The 14,157-nt window shown below is 35.3% G+C and overlaps 3 non-coding genes across 3 annotated transcripts; all 3 read right to left on the minus strand.

Moving 5' to 3' along the window:
* Positions 1 to 203: 203 nt before the first annotated feature.
* On the minus strand, positions 204 to 275 carry trnaq-cug (transfer RNA glutamine (anticodon CUG)). The gene has a single exon. It is a non-coding gene; the product is annotated as a tRNA-Gln (tRNA).
* Positions 276 to 615: 340 nt separating this feature from the next.
* trnaq-cug (transfer RNA glutamine (anticodon CUG)) lies at positions 616 to 687 on the minus strand. Its single transcript has one exon. It is a non-coding gene; the product is annotated as a tRNA-Gln (tRNA).
* Positions 688 to 999: 312 nt separating this feature from the next.
* On the minus strand, positions 1,000 to 1,071 carry trnaq-cug (transfer RNA glutamine (anticodon CUG)). Its single transcript has one exon. It is a non-coding gene; the product is annotated as a tRNA-Gln (tRNA).
* Positions 1,072 to 14,157: the final 13,086 nt, after the last annotated feature.

The following is a 14,157-nucleotide window of genomic DNA, read 5'->3' on the forward strand; positions in this document are numbered from 1 at the left end:
ATTGTGCGTTGTTGTGTTTTATGTTTTTTTTGGTAATTTTTGTGTTTTTTTGTCATTTTTTGTCATTTTTGTGTTTTTTTGTCATTTTTTGTGTCATTTTTGTGTGTTTTTATGTGTTTGTTGTTATTTTATTGTGTGTTTTGGTGAGTTTTTTTTGTAATTTTATTGTGTTTTTATGTGCATTCTTTTACCAGTTTAAAATCAGGTCCCACCGAGATTTTAACTCGGATCGCTGGATTCAGAGTCCACAGTGCTAACCATTACACCATGGAACCGATACAGCCACAACTGTCATCCGGTGGGCCACAAACACATTACTGGTAGATTTAATGGTCTTGCTGCCCCCGCGACCCGGCCCTGAATAAGCGGAAGAAAATGCATGGATGGATGGAAGTCAGGCTAAAAATAGGTGAGGGAAAGACTGGTGGAGTCCCTTGACCTTTTTATGTTTTTTTGTAAATCTTTTGGGTTTTTTTTGTGTGTTTTGTGCATTGTTGTGTTTTATGTTATGTTTTTTTTTAATTTTTGTGGGGATTTTTGTCATTTTTTGTGTTTTTATGTGTTTTTTGTAATTTTATTGTGTTTTTATGTGGATTATTTTACCAGTTTAAAATCAGGTCCCACCGAGATTTGAACTCGGATCGCTGGAATCAGAGTCCAGAGTGCTAACCATTACACCATGGAACCCCTACATCAGCAACTGTCATCTGGTGAGCTGCAAACACATTCCTGGTAGATTTGATAGTCTTGCTGCCCCCGCGACCCGGCCCCAGATAAGCAGAAGAAAATGCATGGATGGATGGAAGTCAGGCTAAAAATAGGTGAGGGAAAGACTGGTGGAGTCCCTTGACCTCTGACCTCATGGGTAAACATGGCACACACTTTGTAGACATAACCACTTTTTGCTAATCCCATACGGTTTGGAGCTTGCCCAAAGGACACGTTAACTTTAATCCTATGTTGAGTGGAAGGGGTGCATTCTTTTACCAGTTTAAAATCAGGTTCCACCGAGATTTGAACTCGGATCGCTGGATTCAGAGTCCAGAGTGCTAACCGTTACACCATGGAACCCCTACATCAAATACTCTAGCAGGCTCAGTTTTAACACTACAGTGAAGCTATGAACCTAGAAGTTGTAAAGAATCCATTGGTGCATGTCATTTACAGACATGCCCACTTTATGCTAATCTCACACAGTTCAGAGGTTGCACAAGGATGTGTTACCTGTAATCATATGTTGAGTGTTGCATTCACACACACAAAATGACCAAAAAAGACACAAAATGACCAAAAAAGACACAAAATGACCAAAAAACACACAAACTTATTAAAAAAGACACAAAATTAATTTAAAAAATGACACAAAATTATTTAAAAAAAGGCACTAAATTACCAAAAAAGACACAAAATTACCAAAAAAGACACAAGCGTATTAAAAAAGACACAAAATTATTTTTAAAAAGACACAAAATTACCAAAAAGGGCACAAAATTATTTTAAAAAAGACACAAAATGACTAAAAAATGACACAAAATTACCAAAAAAAGACACAAGCTTATTAAAAAAGACACTAAATTATTAAAAAAGACACAGAATTATTTTAAAAAGACACAAAATTACCAAAAAAAGACAGAATTACCATAAAACCATAAACTTATTAAAAAAGACACAAAATTATTAAAAAAGGCACAAAATTACCCAAAAAAAGTAATTAAAGGGACCTTCCACACACAACACAATAAAGTGCCATTCATATAAAACTCCCTCTAAACTTTCATATCAAAGTGGGGGCCATAAAATATCATCATGAGGGCCGCAATTGGCCCGCGGGCCACGAGTCTGAGACCCATGTTTTACATACTTCCAGTCCTCATAAAATTGATGCACAGACACAAGAAACCATTTGTTTTCCAAAGTGAAAGTATGTGTGACAGTAACTGGCACGTCAAGAGAAGAGCAGAACAATGTGGGAGAGCCTGAGCGACTGGATAAACTGGTAAGGCTTGACATTATCACTCAATTAAAAGCTGCAGGAGTGTGTGTGCAGCTGCACTTGTGGAGTAACTTTGGTGCAGAGTTGTTGAGGATGGAGCTGTGGCTGTTTTTCCTGGTGGTGTTGTGCGGAGGGCCGGTCTGGATGGTTTCAGCCTACTGCCCAAATGAATACTGCCCTGTCTATAAGACTATTAGGACCCTGGTAAGTCTCAGAACAGTCGACAGTTTGCTCTTTTTTTTAACCCTCTGGAGACTCCAGAAGTTTCCATGTCCCATTTAGCGTGTCAACTCTTTTTCAGCAAAGGTTAAAACTACCTCGACCAAGTCTAACATGATTTTACTGAAGTTTTTGCAGGGATTTTTTTTATTTTGTTGTGTGCATTCAGCATTTCAATGCATTTTTAATGCAATCTTTTGTGTTTTTTGTAATTATTTTGCTGTTTTTTGTATTTTTTGTGTTTTTTGTAATTTTTTTGTTTTTTTTTTGTCATTTTTTGTGTCATTTTTATGTGTTTTTTGTCATTTTATTGTCTGTTTTCTGTGTGTTTTTGTGTGTTTTGATGTTTTTTTTTTTGTCATTTTAATGGGTTTTATGGGTTTCTTTGTGTGTTTTTTGTACGTTTTGTAATTTTTTGTGTGTTCTTTGCATTGTTTTGTGTGTTGTTGTGTTTTTTGTGTTTTTTTGTCATTTTTTGTGTAATTTTTATATGTGTTTTTATGTGTTTTTTGTAATTTTATTGTGTGTTTTCTGTGTGTTTTTGTGTGTTTTGATGTGTTTTTTGTAATTTGATTGTGTTTTTATGGGTTTCTTTGTGTGTTTTTTGTATTTTTGTGTGTGTTTTTGTGTTCAAAATGTTGATTCAGTAAGTCAAAATGAAAAAATAATAATCATGGTCATATAGGTGAGGTTGCACTGAAAACAATGATACCAACTTGGCAGGGTGAACACTTTTTAAATGGTTTATACAGTTTGTGTCAGTTTTATGTGTGTTTTTACGTGTGTTTTTTGTAAATCTTTTGTGTTTTTTGAGAGTCAAAAACCAACAGAATAGCCCCAGACTCCAAAGGGTTAAATGGCATGCAGTAAAACTGTTTAATGTTTCTGTTGTGTGCTGCAGGACGATGTTACCGAGGAGCGTGAATACGACACGTCTGACTGGATTTGCACCGAGTTGAATGGAGAAACTGATGTCGTGGATGCAAATTCGAGACTTAGGGAAGCTGTCGGAGGTGAGTTGGGATGAAACCAAAAGTTTTACTCAGGCAGTAGTTTGGTTTTGTAATGCTAATAGCTATACTGCCCTACAAAGTCTAACAGCAGTAACTACATAAAGGGTAAAACTGAGAAAAACTGCTTTAAAGTTTTTCAACGTTTTTTAACTGGCCAGCCAAATAGGTTATAGGTATAAGTCATATGACACTTTATGCATATATACACACACACACATATATATATATATATATAATAGTAATGTTGTTGTCTTCTTTCAGCTTTTATATTTTGTTTTCAATGAATAAACATTCTTGTGTTATAAATGTATTTAAAAGTGTTTAACAACAACAAGATTTGTGCATTCTAGACTTAATATTAGTAATGCTATATTTTAGTCTTAATATAGTTTTATTTAACTTTTTTACTTAATCACTATCTAGATCAGGGGTCAAAATGACCAAAAAAAGACACAAAATGACCTAAAAAGACAAAATTACAAAAAAAGACACAAAATTATTTAAAAAAGACACAAAATGACCCAAAAAGACATAAAATGACCAAAAAAGACACAAAATGACAGAAAAAAACTAAATTACTTATAAAAAGAAACAAAATGACCAAAAAAACACAAAATTATAAAAAAGACACAAAATTATTTTAAAAAGACATAAAATTACCAAAAAAAGACAAAATTATAAATAAAAAAAAAAGACATAAAATTACCAAAAAAAAAGACAGAACTACCAAAAAATTCACAAAATTATTTTAAAAGACACAAAATTACCATAAAACAGTAATTAAAGGGACCTTTTACACACAACACGGTAAAGTGTCATTCATATAAAACTCACATTAAACTTTCATATCAAGGTGGGGGCCACAAAATATCGTCACGAGGGCCACAATTGGCCCGCGGGCCGCGAGTTTGAGACCCATGATTTAGATAATAATTTCCCTATCAAATAAACTTTCTATTATATGATAAAATTTCTATTATTCTTATTTCAACACAATGAAGAAATATGAGGCTACACTGTATCACTGTCAAAGTTTAGCTTTGATTTTGAGTTGGAATTTGTAGTTTCTGCAATTTTTATGTCATTATTTCCCTGAAATAAAGCAAAAACTGAAATCTAAAACTTTGTCACAAGATCAAACAAACATCAATGAGTTAATTTTTAGTTACTCAACTCAATTTCAACCAAAAATGTAGTAACTGCAGTTTGGCTTTGTAGGGCAGTACGGCTCAGTAAACTGGGGTATCACTATTTTTAAATGAGTCGTGAGAATAGAAGTTTATAATGTTTCTCATCAGTAAATAAAATGATTGAGGGAATGATGAAAGAAAGATGAACAAAGCATGAAGCTGCTTTCACTGCATGGTGATTCACCTCTTATTAAATCTGACACACCCTGTCACAACAATAGGACCAAAACAATTATTTTCCCCCATAGAATGGGCGAGGTTTGTAACTGAAAGAAAAACAAACAGGTGGAGAATGGAATTGTCTGTCAGTTAAAGTCTTATTGGGGCGTATGCCATTTTCAATTGGTTGCCAATTATTTGATTTTTGGTTGCCAATTGAAAATGGAAAGAACGAATGATACACGGATTCTCCCCTCGGCCAATCAGCATCTCCATTTTCTTTTGTAGCATTTCTTGCCACCCGGTTGCCAATTTAATTAATTTAAATTAGTCTTTTTGGTCATTTAATGTCTTTTTATGGTAATTTTGTGTGGGTTTTTTTTAGTAATTTTGTGTCTTTTTTAGTCATTTTGTGTCTTTCTTTTATTATTTTGTGGTCAATTTGTGTCATTTTTGATAATTTTGTTCCCTTTTTTGGTAATTTTGTGTATTTTGGGGCATTTTGTTTCTTTTTTGGTCAGTTTGTGTCTTTTTGTAGTCATTTTTCGTCATTTTGTGGTCAATTTGAGTCCATTTTTGCTTAATTTTATGTAATTTTTTTGTCATTTTGTGTCTTTTTGTGGTCATTTTGTGGTCAATTTGAGTCCATTTTTGCTTAATTTTATGTAAATTTTTTGTCATTTTGTGTCTTTTTTTTGGTCATTTTGTGTCTTTTTTGGTCATTTTGTGTCTTTCTTTTATTATTTTGTGGTCAATTTGTGTCATTTTTGGTAATTTTGTTCCCTTTTTTGGTAATTTTGTGTATTTTGGGGCATTTTGTTTCTTTTTTGGTCAGTTTGTGTCTTTTTGTAGTCATTTTTCGTCATTTTGTGGTCAATTTGAGTCCATTTTTGCTTAATTTTATGTAATTTTTTTGTCATTTTGTGTCTTTTTTTTTTGTCATTTTGTGGTCAATTTGAGTCCATTTTTGCTTAATTTTATGTAATTTTTTTGTCATTTTGTGTCTTTTTTTTGGTCATTTTGTGTCTTTTTTGGTCAGTTTGTGTCTTTTTGTAGTCATTTTTCGTCATTTTGTGGTCAATTTAAGTCAATTTTTGCTTAATTTTATGTAATTTTTCAGTCATTTTGTGTCTTTTTTTTTGGTTGCCTGTGTCCCTGTTGTGCTGCACAGTGTTGCATGTGAGATTCTCATCATGTATTTGGACCGTCTTTGTCTCTTTCAGATGGTCTGGGTGAAGCTGACCCCTGGCCGGTGCTGATCAACATGGCAAGTGACAAGACGGCGTCGTTCTGCTGGTTTCTTCCTCCTCAAAAGACAGCTAAAAAGCTAAATAAAGGCGTCTCAGTGGAAACAAAATCCAAATGCACAATCTATGTCAGGTAAGCAGCACCAATAAACACATTCATTATTTAATAGCCATTGTTTCAGTTCTGAAGCTAAAAAGTAATAATGAGACAAAAATGTTGACATATAACTAACACAGTCTGACTTTTTTTGGTGTCAGACTTATTGTAGCTTAGAATGCACACTGTTCAGATGCTAATTTGCATATTTAAGTGATAATAAAATAGTAAAATGGTCAAAAACCCATCCTTTGGAACACCATGGAAAAATAAACGACGTTATTTGATTTCAAAAACTTTATAGACATTAAAGAGAGTCCTGTATTTGATGATGTGCACCCCTCTATTGTCAATATACCCAGGAAATCCATCTTTGAATGCTCCAGGTCTCTAGTTTGTGGTTTTAAAGTTCAAAACAGGCCATTTTATACAGTGAGGTCAAGTTTCAAGAAATTATCTTTTTGCAATAAAATGGTTACTGTGGGCACTATCACATCATCACAAAATTATAAAATCCGGCTCATTGAATCCACAAGAGTCTCAGCTTTCCAGTGATATGCAATTAATGCAACTCTAAGACTGTTAACCCTTAATAGGGCACTCATTGAAATACTTGCAAATTCCAAGTATTTTTTTCGAGAAAAGAGTTGCAAATTTACTAGATTAAAGTGGCAAATCTACGAGAAAAAAATGCGCAGATTTATGAGAATTTATGAGATATAAAGTGGTGAATCTGCGAGAAAAAAGTTGCTTTTTTCCCACTTTTTTCTCGTCAATCTGGGACTTTTTTCGCACCGATTTGCCACTTTAAATCTCTTCAATCTGCGACTTTTTTTCTTGTAGATTTGCCACTTTTAACTAGTAAATTTGCAACTTTCTTCTCAAAATATTATATAATATAAATATAAGTATTCGATGTAATCACAAACCTTTTCTTCTCTCATTGCTTCCATGTCCTATAAAAGGAGCTTTGGTGGCCCTCCAGGCCTCGCCAAGGGTCAAGCCCAAGCCAAGGAGCTTTGTAAACTCTTGAATGATCCTGGGAGAGACTGCAATTCTCGCTTCGCTTTCTCTGGAGCTGCCTACGAGTCCTATTTCGCCTTAGTGCACCACAACGAGGTCTGGATCTCCAAAGACTGTACACAGTAATCTCTGCAGTAACTCTGTACTCTTCTACACTGCAAAAAAACTAAAGTTTGGTGAACTCAAAATTTCAAGGCAACAAACTTTGATAAAATTTTAAGTTGGACAATTAAACTAAATATTGTAAGTTATGTTTTTAAGTTTGCTCAACTCTGAATGCAGATTTTTGTCAAACTTATAACTAAGTACAAACTTATAATTTTACATTGTAATAACTTTTAATTCTTACTTCTGCAATGTGCTGAATTGGCACGATTGTAACGCCGCTATGAAATGTCAGCTAATGTTGCGACCACAATTTTGAGTTAGCATTGATACGCTAATGGCTACTCTTGTAGCTGTAACAAGCAGCGCCGCTAGCATCAGTTAGCCGCTAGCATCAGTTAGCCGCTAGCTTTTGCTAATGACCGAATATCACAACAAAGAAATAAGAGTTATCAGAACTATTGTCCCTTGTTGTGAACCCCAACTTAAAGATATAAGTAACAACAACTCACCAACTTGTTTTTGAGCATACAACTGGCATCCTTTACTATGCTAACTTACATTATTGCCCTAAATGTCAATAATTTATATTTCCAAGTTTTACCAACTTAAATCACTTTTATACGCCAAAAAAATATAAGTTGGCTTTTTTGCAGTGTATCTTCTAAATCAAGATCTTCATTGTTGCTCTTTTGTGGTAGAAAATGAAACAAATGTAGCAGAATCACGGGCACTTTTCACACTTATTGCACTTGTAAGAAATTGTATTGCATGTCATGTCTGCAGTGTGGCAGACAGAGACAAACATGTTGCAGTTATGCCTCAGTTGCATGCAGGAAACCGGTTTCAGCTTTGTTGTGGTATTTACCGGAGGCCTTCCCTTCCCACACGTATTATTGTGTCAATCTTGTCCCAAGCATACCTGCTGTAACAAACAATAAACTTTTTACCTTTGTTTATGCGTGTGTTTCCTTCCTCATTCTGATCAGTACACAAACAGTAAAAACTATTATAACCCGCAGGGTTCGTACACTTTAGCAGTGGTCAAATTCAAGCATTTTTCAAGGACTTTCAAGGTAAATTTTCAAGCTTTTCCAGTATTTTACATCTGTTGTAAATTGTATGTTTTAGATGGGTACTTACATACTAAAAGGGGGAGATTTCACTGAACCAAACAGCGATGGTATTACACTTTTAGGAGGAACGGTCTTCATTTCAGATAGGCTACTCATTATTTTTTACATTGAACATGTGATTATCTATAGTCTATAGATCAGGGGTCTCAAACTCAAATTACCTGGGGGCTGCTGGAGGCAGTATCAAAATGACCAAAATAAGACACAAAATAACAAAAAAAAGACACAAAATTATTTTTTTTAAAAGACACTAAATGACCAAAAAAGACACAAAATGACAGAAAATAAATAAAATTACTTAAAAAAGAAACAAAATGACCAAAAAAAACACACAGAATTACCAAAAAAGACACAAAAATATTTGAAAAAAAGACACAAAACGACCCAAAAAAGACCCAAAATGACCCAAAAAAGACCATTCATATAAAACTCACATTAAATTTTCATATCAAGGTGGGGGCCACAAAATATCGCCACAAGGGCTGCAAGTTTAAGACCCATGCTATAGATGGATATAGTCAGATTGCAAGAGAAATACAGTAAGAATTTCAAGCATTTACAAGCACTTTATCCAAAATCCAAGCACTTTTTAAACCTTGAAAATACAACATTTAAATTCAAGCATTTTCAAGGATTTCAAGCTTCAAGCTCCCAACCCTGACCCCGACATAACAAAGGCATGGCTGCTGTCACACATATTTGCGATAAATATCTACTTCCTCCTTCCTGACAAGACTTGTTTGTGCAAAGGAGGTAAGTAGAAGAATCTCAACAATGTTCTTGTGTCATGTCTGACAGACACACAGCTGCTGTTACCCAAAGTCAAGGAAGCTTCCTTGTTAGGACAGGTCCTTGGAGTCAGGTCCTACAGAGGCATGGCAAGACTCCTTCCAATCATTGGTATAACACACATATGGAACAGGCTTCCAGTGTTCAGGGGTGCATCATTGTGTAATTGGACGAGTCCTACATTCAATTCAACGCTACCATGTCAAAATTAAGTGTCCAATATGGATGTGGTTTTGGCATCAGTACTATTCTTTTAACATTTTTGTGGAAAAATCTACTGCTCCACACTCCAGTCCAGTAGGTGGTGGTAATGCACCTTTATACTGGTTTGCCTTCAGCTGCATTCTACCAAAAATTCCAACGAGGTGAGCTTACAGCGGTTGCAGAAGTATTTGGGTCCTATCTATCTCAGTACAAAATGAGAAAACTTCTCACTTCTCACAAGACAATATGTTAATAGTGTAAATAATGGCCCCATTTAGAAGAAAATAGATCATAGGATCATATGATTTGGGGCGGGGCTCAGAGAAATAGGTAAGAGGATTTACTGTTGGAGTCAGATAATTGGTTTCCTCAATGCATTTCTCAACAATTTGGTGACCCCGACGTGATGGGGAATGGGAGTTGGAGGATGTGAGTAATAAATACATTTTTTATTTATACTTGATCTGAAATTTAACCTGACAGAAAGAAGGACTCTGTCCTCAGTGGACTTCTGAACATCCTCGACTCTGGAACAGTGCTTTGGCGGATGTCAATGACCTGGTATCCTTCAAAGACAGGTTGTTTGAAGATCTGTCCCTGACTTTGGGAAACAGCGAGTGGAAGACTAATGAGGGAGGGGGAAATACCAGGGAACACCAGGAAACTGAGGCTGAAGCCTAGAACATGACACTGTAGAGCATGGGTCTCAAACTCATGGCCCGCGGGCCAATTGTGGCCCTCGTGACGATATTTTGATGTGAGTTTTATATGAATGTCTCTTTACAGTGTTGTGTGTGGAAGGTCCCTTTATTGCTCCAGTTGGAGCTTTGTTTCACTTGTTTCTATGACGACGTTAACAAAAAGAAAGGCAGCTGCTAGCGGAGTGTTTATTATCTGCCGTGTTGTTGTTACCGCAAGAAGTGGAAATGTTATGGAATGTCATTTTGTGTCTCTTTTTGGTCATTTTGTGTCTTTTTTGTGTGGTAATTTTATGTCTTTTTCTAATAATTTTGTGTCTTTTTTTTGTAATTTTGTGTATTTTTTTGTCATTTTGTGTCTTTTTTTTTTTTTTTTAGTAATTTTGTGTCTTTTTTTGGTCATTTTGTGTCTTTTTAAAGTAATTTAGTTTTTTTTCTCTCATTTTGTGTCTTTTTTTAGTAATTTTGTGTCTTGCGGCCCACAGGTAATTTGAGTTTGAGACCCCTGCTGTAGAGTATAATGTACCAGTTCAATTTCAGAAAGTGATCAAATAACAATGTTGGGTTTCAGTGATGCCCCAAAGTGGCAGAAAATAATAAAATGTGCTTACTGAGTAGAAGATAAGACCTGCAACAAAGTACAAAGTTGGCACAAGTAATGTCAGGTTGTTTCATCTATTAGTTTGAGAAAATACATTGTACACTGAGCTGCACACGTTTTCAATCACACCGGGTCAGGTTGATTTCTCCAGAAAGATCCGTAGTTTTATACTTGACGACAGGCAGAGCTGGTAATAGAAAGCCAAGACAAGACCATGTTAGCAGAGCAGGTACGAGCCAAAGGTGAGAAGCAAAACAGCTTGTGAGAACATAGTGAATCTCAGCGCTCAGGAGAGACGGATCGGCTCACTGAAGGGTGTGAAACAGGGAATACTCCGAGCAGAGAGGAGAGGTGAGAAGGAAGGAAGAGACACAGAGGGAAGCGGATGTGTCAGAGAGGAAGAGTGATGTGTGAAATGTAAACCAGTCTCCTGTAAATTATTCTCATATACTTCTCATTTGCATCAGAAAATGTTGTGCACTCAGGAAGCCCTGGTAGTTCTGATAATGAGATGTATAACAATGTTTTATTCTTTGTGGTTTTGAATGTCATTTGTGCATCATTTTGTTCAATATTAACACGAACACTGGGTCAAAAAACCCTCTGGTACTAGGTAAAGTTACCACAGTATGAAGTTATATGTGTTATATTGACAAGAGTTTGGTAATTGTGTCTATTTCCAGATCATCCAAATGACTTGACTGACATGCCAGACTGGTCTCCCCTCAAAAACGTCAATACGGGGAGTTTGTACAGGACAGGAAAATACGACTCATATTTACGTTTTAGACCAGGGGTCTCAAACTCAAATTACATGGGGGCCGCTGGAGGCAGTATCAAAATGACCACAAAAAAAAGACACAAAATGACCAGAAAAACACAGAATTACCAAAAAAGACACAAAATAACCAAAAAAGACACAGCATTACCAAAAAAAAGACACAAAATTATTTTAAAAAGACACAAAATTACAAAAAAAGACACATAATTACCAAAAAAGACACAATTATTTAAAAAAGAGACAAAATTATTTAAAAAAGAGACAAAATTATCAAAAAAGACACAAAATGACCAAATAAATACACAGAATTACCAAAAAAGACACAAAATGATTTAAAAAAGACACAAAAATTACAAAAAAAGACACAAAATTACTTAAAAAGGACACAAAATTACCAAAAAATACACAGAATTACCAAAAAAAGACACAAAATTATTTAAAAAAGACACAAAAATTACAAAAAAGACACAAAATTACCAAAAAAGACACAGAATTACCAAAAAAAGACACAGAATTACCAAAAAAGACATAATTATTTAAAAAAGAGACAAAATTATTTTAGAAAGACACAACATTATCAAAAGACACAAAATGACCAAATAAATACACAGAATTACCAAAAAAGACACAAAATGACCAAAAAATACACAGAATTACCAAAAAAGACACAAAATGATTTAAAAAAGACACAAAATTACCAAAAAATATATGATTATTTAAAAGAAAGACAAAATTATTTAAAAAGACACATTATCAAAAAAACACACAACATTACCAAAAAAAAAGTAATTAAAGGGAACTTCAACACACAACACGGTAAAGTGCCATTCATATAAAACTCACATTAAATTTTCATATCAAGGTGATTGGCTGAGAGCTACCTACAGACGCTTATGATAGACATTCGTAGCGCCCAATAAACGGCTCTGGAGGATCGTAAACCACGCCTCCTCTACGGAGAAATGAATAGGTGGTCTCCAGACTAATCTCATTTGTGATATGGTCTGGTGTTGGCCAGGCTAGAGGGAGTGCAGGGTCCTTTAAAATGTATATTATTATATTAATGTACATTCACATACATTGTGCATTGAAAACTCAGGTCCTGTGTTGTCCCGTTCCAGAGTTCAGGGTGCGTTGTGACTTTCTTGGAATGGTGGTTGCAGCATTTGTCACTCACCACCATTAGTTTCCTCCTTGAGTCTTGGCGGGTGTTTCCTCCCCTAAAGACCAGAGTTATCCGTCAGAATTTAAAATTGAAGTCACTCTGATGCATCACTTCCTACATTAGATGCTTCTGGCTGTAGAGAACTTTCAGGTTGGTGGGTTTTACATATTCTCATTAAGGTGTAAAAGCCATTCCTTAATCATTTTCTACATGCATGCCTCTGCCTGTGTGCAGAGAATGTCTAAATGGATTAATTTATGGTGTAAAAACCCAACAAGCAGAACTGAAATCCTGTTTGAACAAAGTAATGGATCTCTCAGATCTGCTGTATATTTGCATCTATATGATGGAAACATGTACAAGAGGACGTCTCGCTTAGCTTACCTTTGATTTCATAATAGAAAAGTGAAATGGCCCGTGGCTTGCTGCATGTTGCACATTACAACTCAGATTTTACTACGCAGTTATAAATGACGCAGTCAGCTCTGTCTCCACTGTGTTAATGTGTTTTAGTCTTTTTGGTCATTTAATGTCTTTTTTTTTTGTCATTTTGTGCCTTTTTTGCCATTACGTGTCTTTTTTGGTCATTTTGTGTCTTTTCTGGTCATTTTGGATCATTTTGTGGTCAATTTGTGTCTTTTTTGGTCATTTTGTGTCTTTTTTTAGATCATTTTGTGGTCAATTTGTGTCTTTTTTGGTCATTTTGTTTCCTTTTTTTGGTCATTTTGTGTCTTTTTTGGTTCATTTTGTGTCTTTTTGTGGTCATTTATTGTCATTTTGTGGTCAATTTGTGTCTTTTTGTGGTCAATTTGTGTCTTTTTGTGGTCATTTATTGTCATTTTGTGGTCAATTTGACTCCTTTTTTGTGTAATTTAATGCACAGACAGAGAGATGTTTTAGTTGTTGTCTGCTTCATTATTTGTGTGCGTGTGAGATTGTGTTCAGTGAGCGGGGGGTCGCGGACAATATTCATGTTAAAATGGGGTCGCGACTCAAAAAGATTGAGAACTACTGGCCTATAGGACAGAGGTTATGATGCGTATGATTTGTCTTTTTTTACATTATGTAGTATTTTTGAAAAGGCAGAGAAAGATGCTGAGCCGTGCCTCTGCCTTTATAAGCCTGTTTGTGTCAGCAAAGGCACCCGCACAATCTCTCAAAGGTCTTTATGACTGCTCCCGGCTCCATAGATCTTCATAGAACGGCCAACATAGATCACCACATGAAGGCCAGTGTGCTCTTTTATTTTATTCTCCCTCTTTGTGCCAGTGTGTGTGTGTGTGTGTGTGTGTGTGTGAGAGAGAGAGAGGAGGAGAGCTTTATGCTGGCCAGAGATATAAAGCGAGAGGAAGAAATAGAGACATAAAGAAATAACGAGGAGCTTGAGAACAAGATTGTTCCCAAGCTCCAACAAGCAGACGACCGGAGGCCGTAACTCCTGCACCGATTAGCCTTTTCCTCTTTTACAGGCGGCTCGTAGAGTGTTTAAGGAGCTGTTTGTGAAAACAATAGGTGAAGTGTTTCGCCATAAGTCATTCGCAAGAACTATGCTACTCCCCCTGGCAAAAAATAAAGTATAACGAGAAATGAAATAATACCTGTGCATGCTGTGTTTATTGCTTTTAGTTATTGAATAACATATTTTATCTTATTAAATTAGCTTAAAAATACAATAATGAAACAAAACACATACAGTCATGGAAAACATGATTAGACAACTCCCCTTTAATTCAGTTT

Source organism: Centropristis striata, chromosome 20 (genome assembly GCF_030273125.1).
Source record: "Centropristis striata isolate RG_2023a ecotype Rhode Island chromosome 20, C.striata_1.0, whole genome shotgun sequence".
NCBI lineage: Eukaryota > Metazoa > Chordata > Actinopteri > Perciformes > Serranidae > Centropristis > Centropristis striata.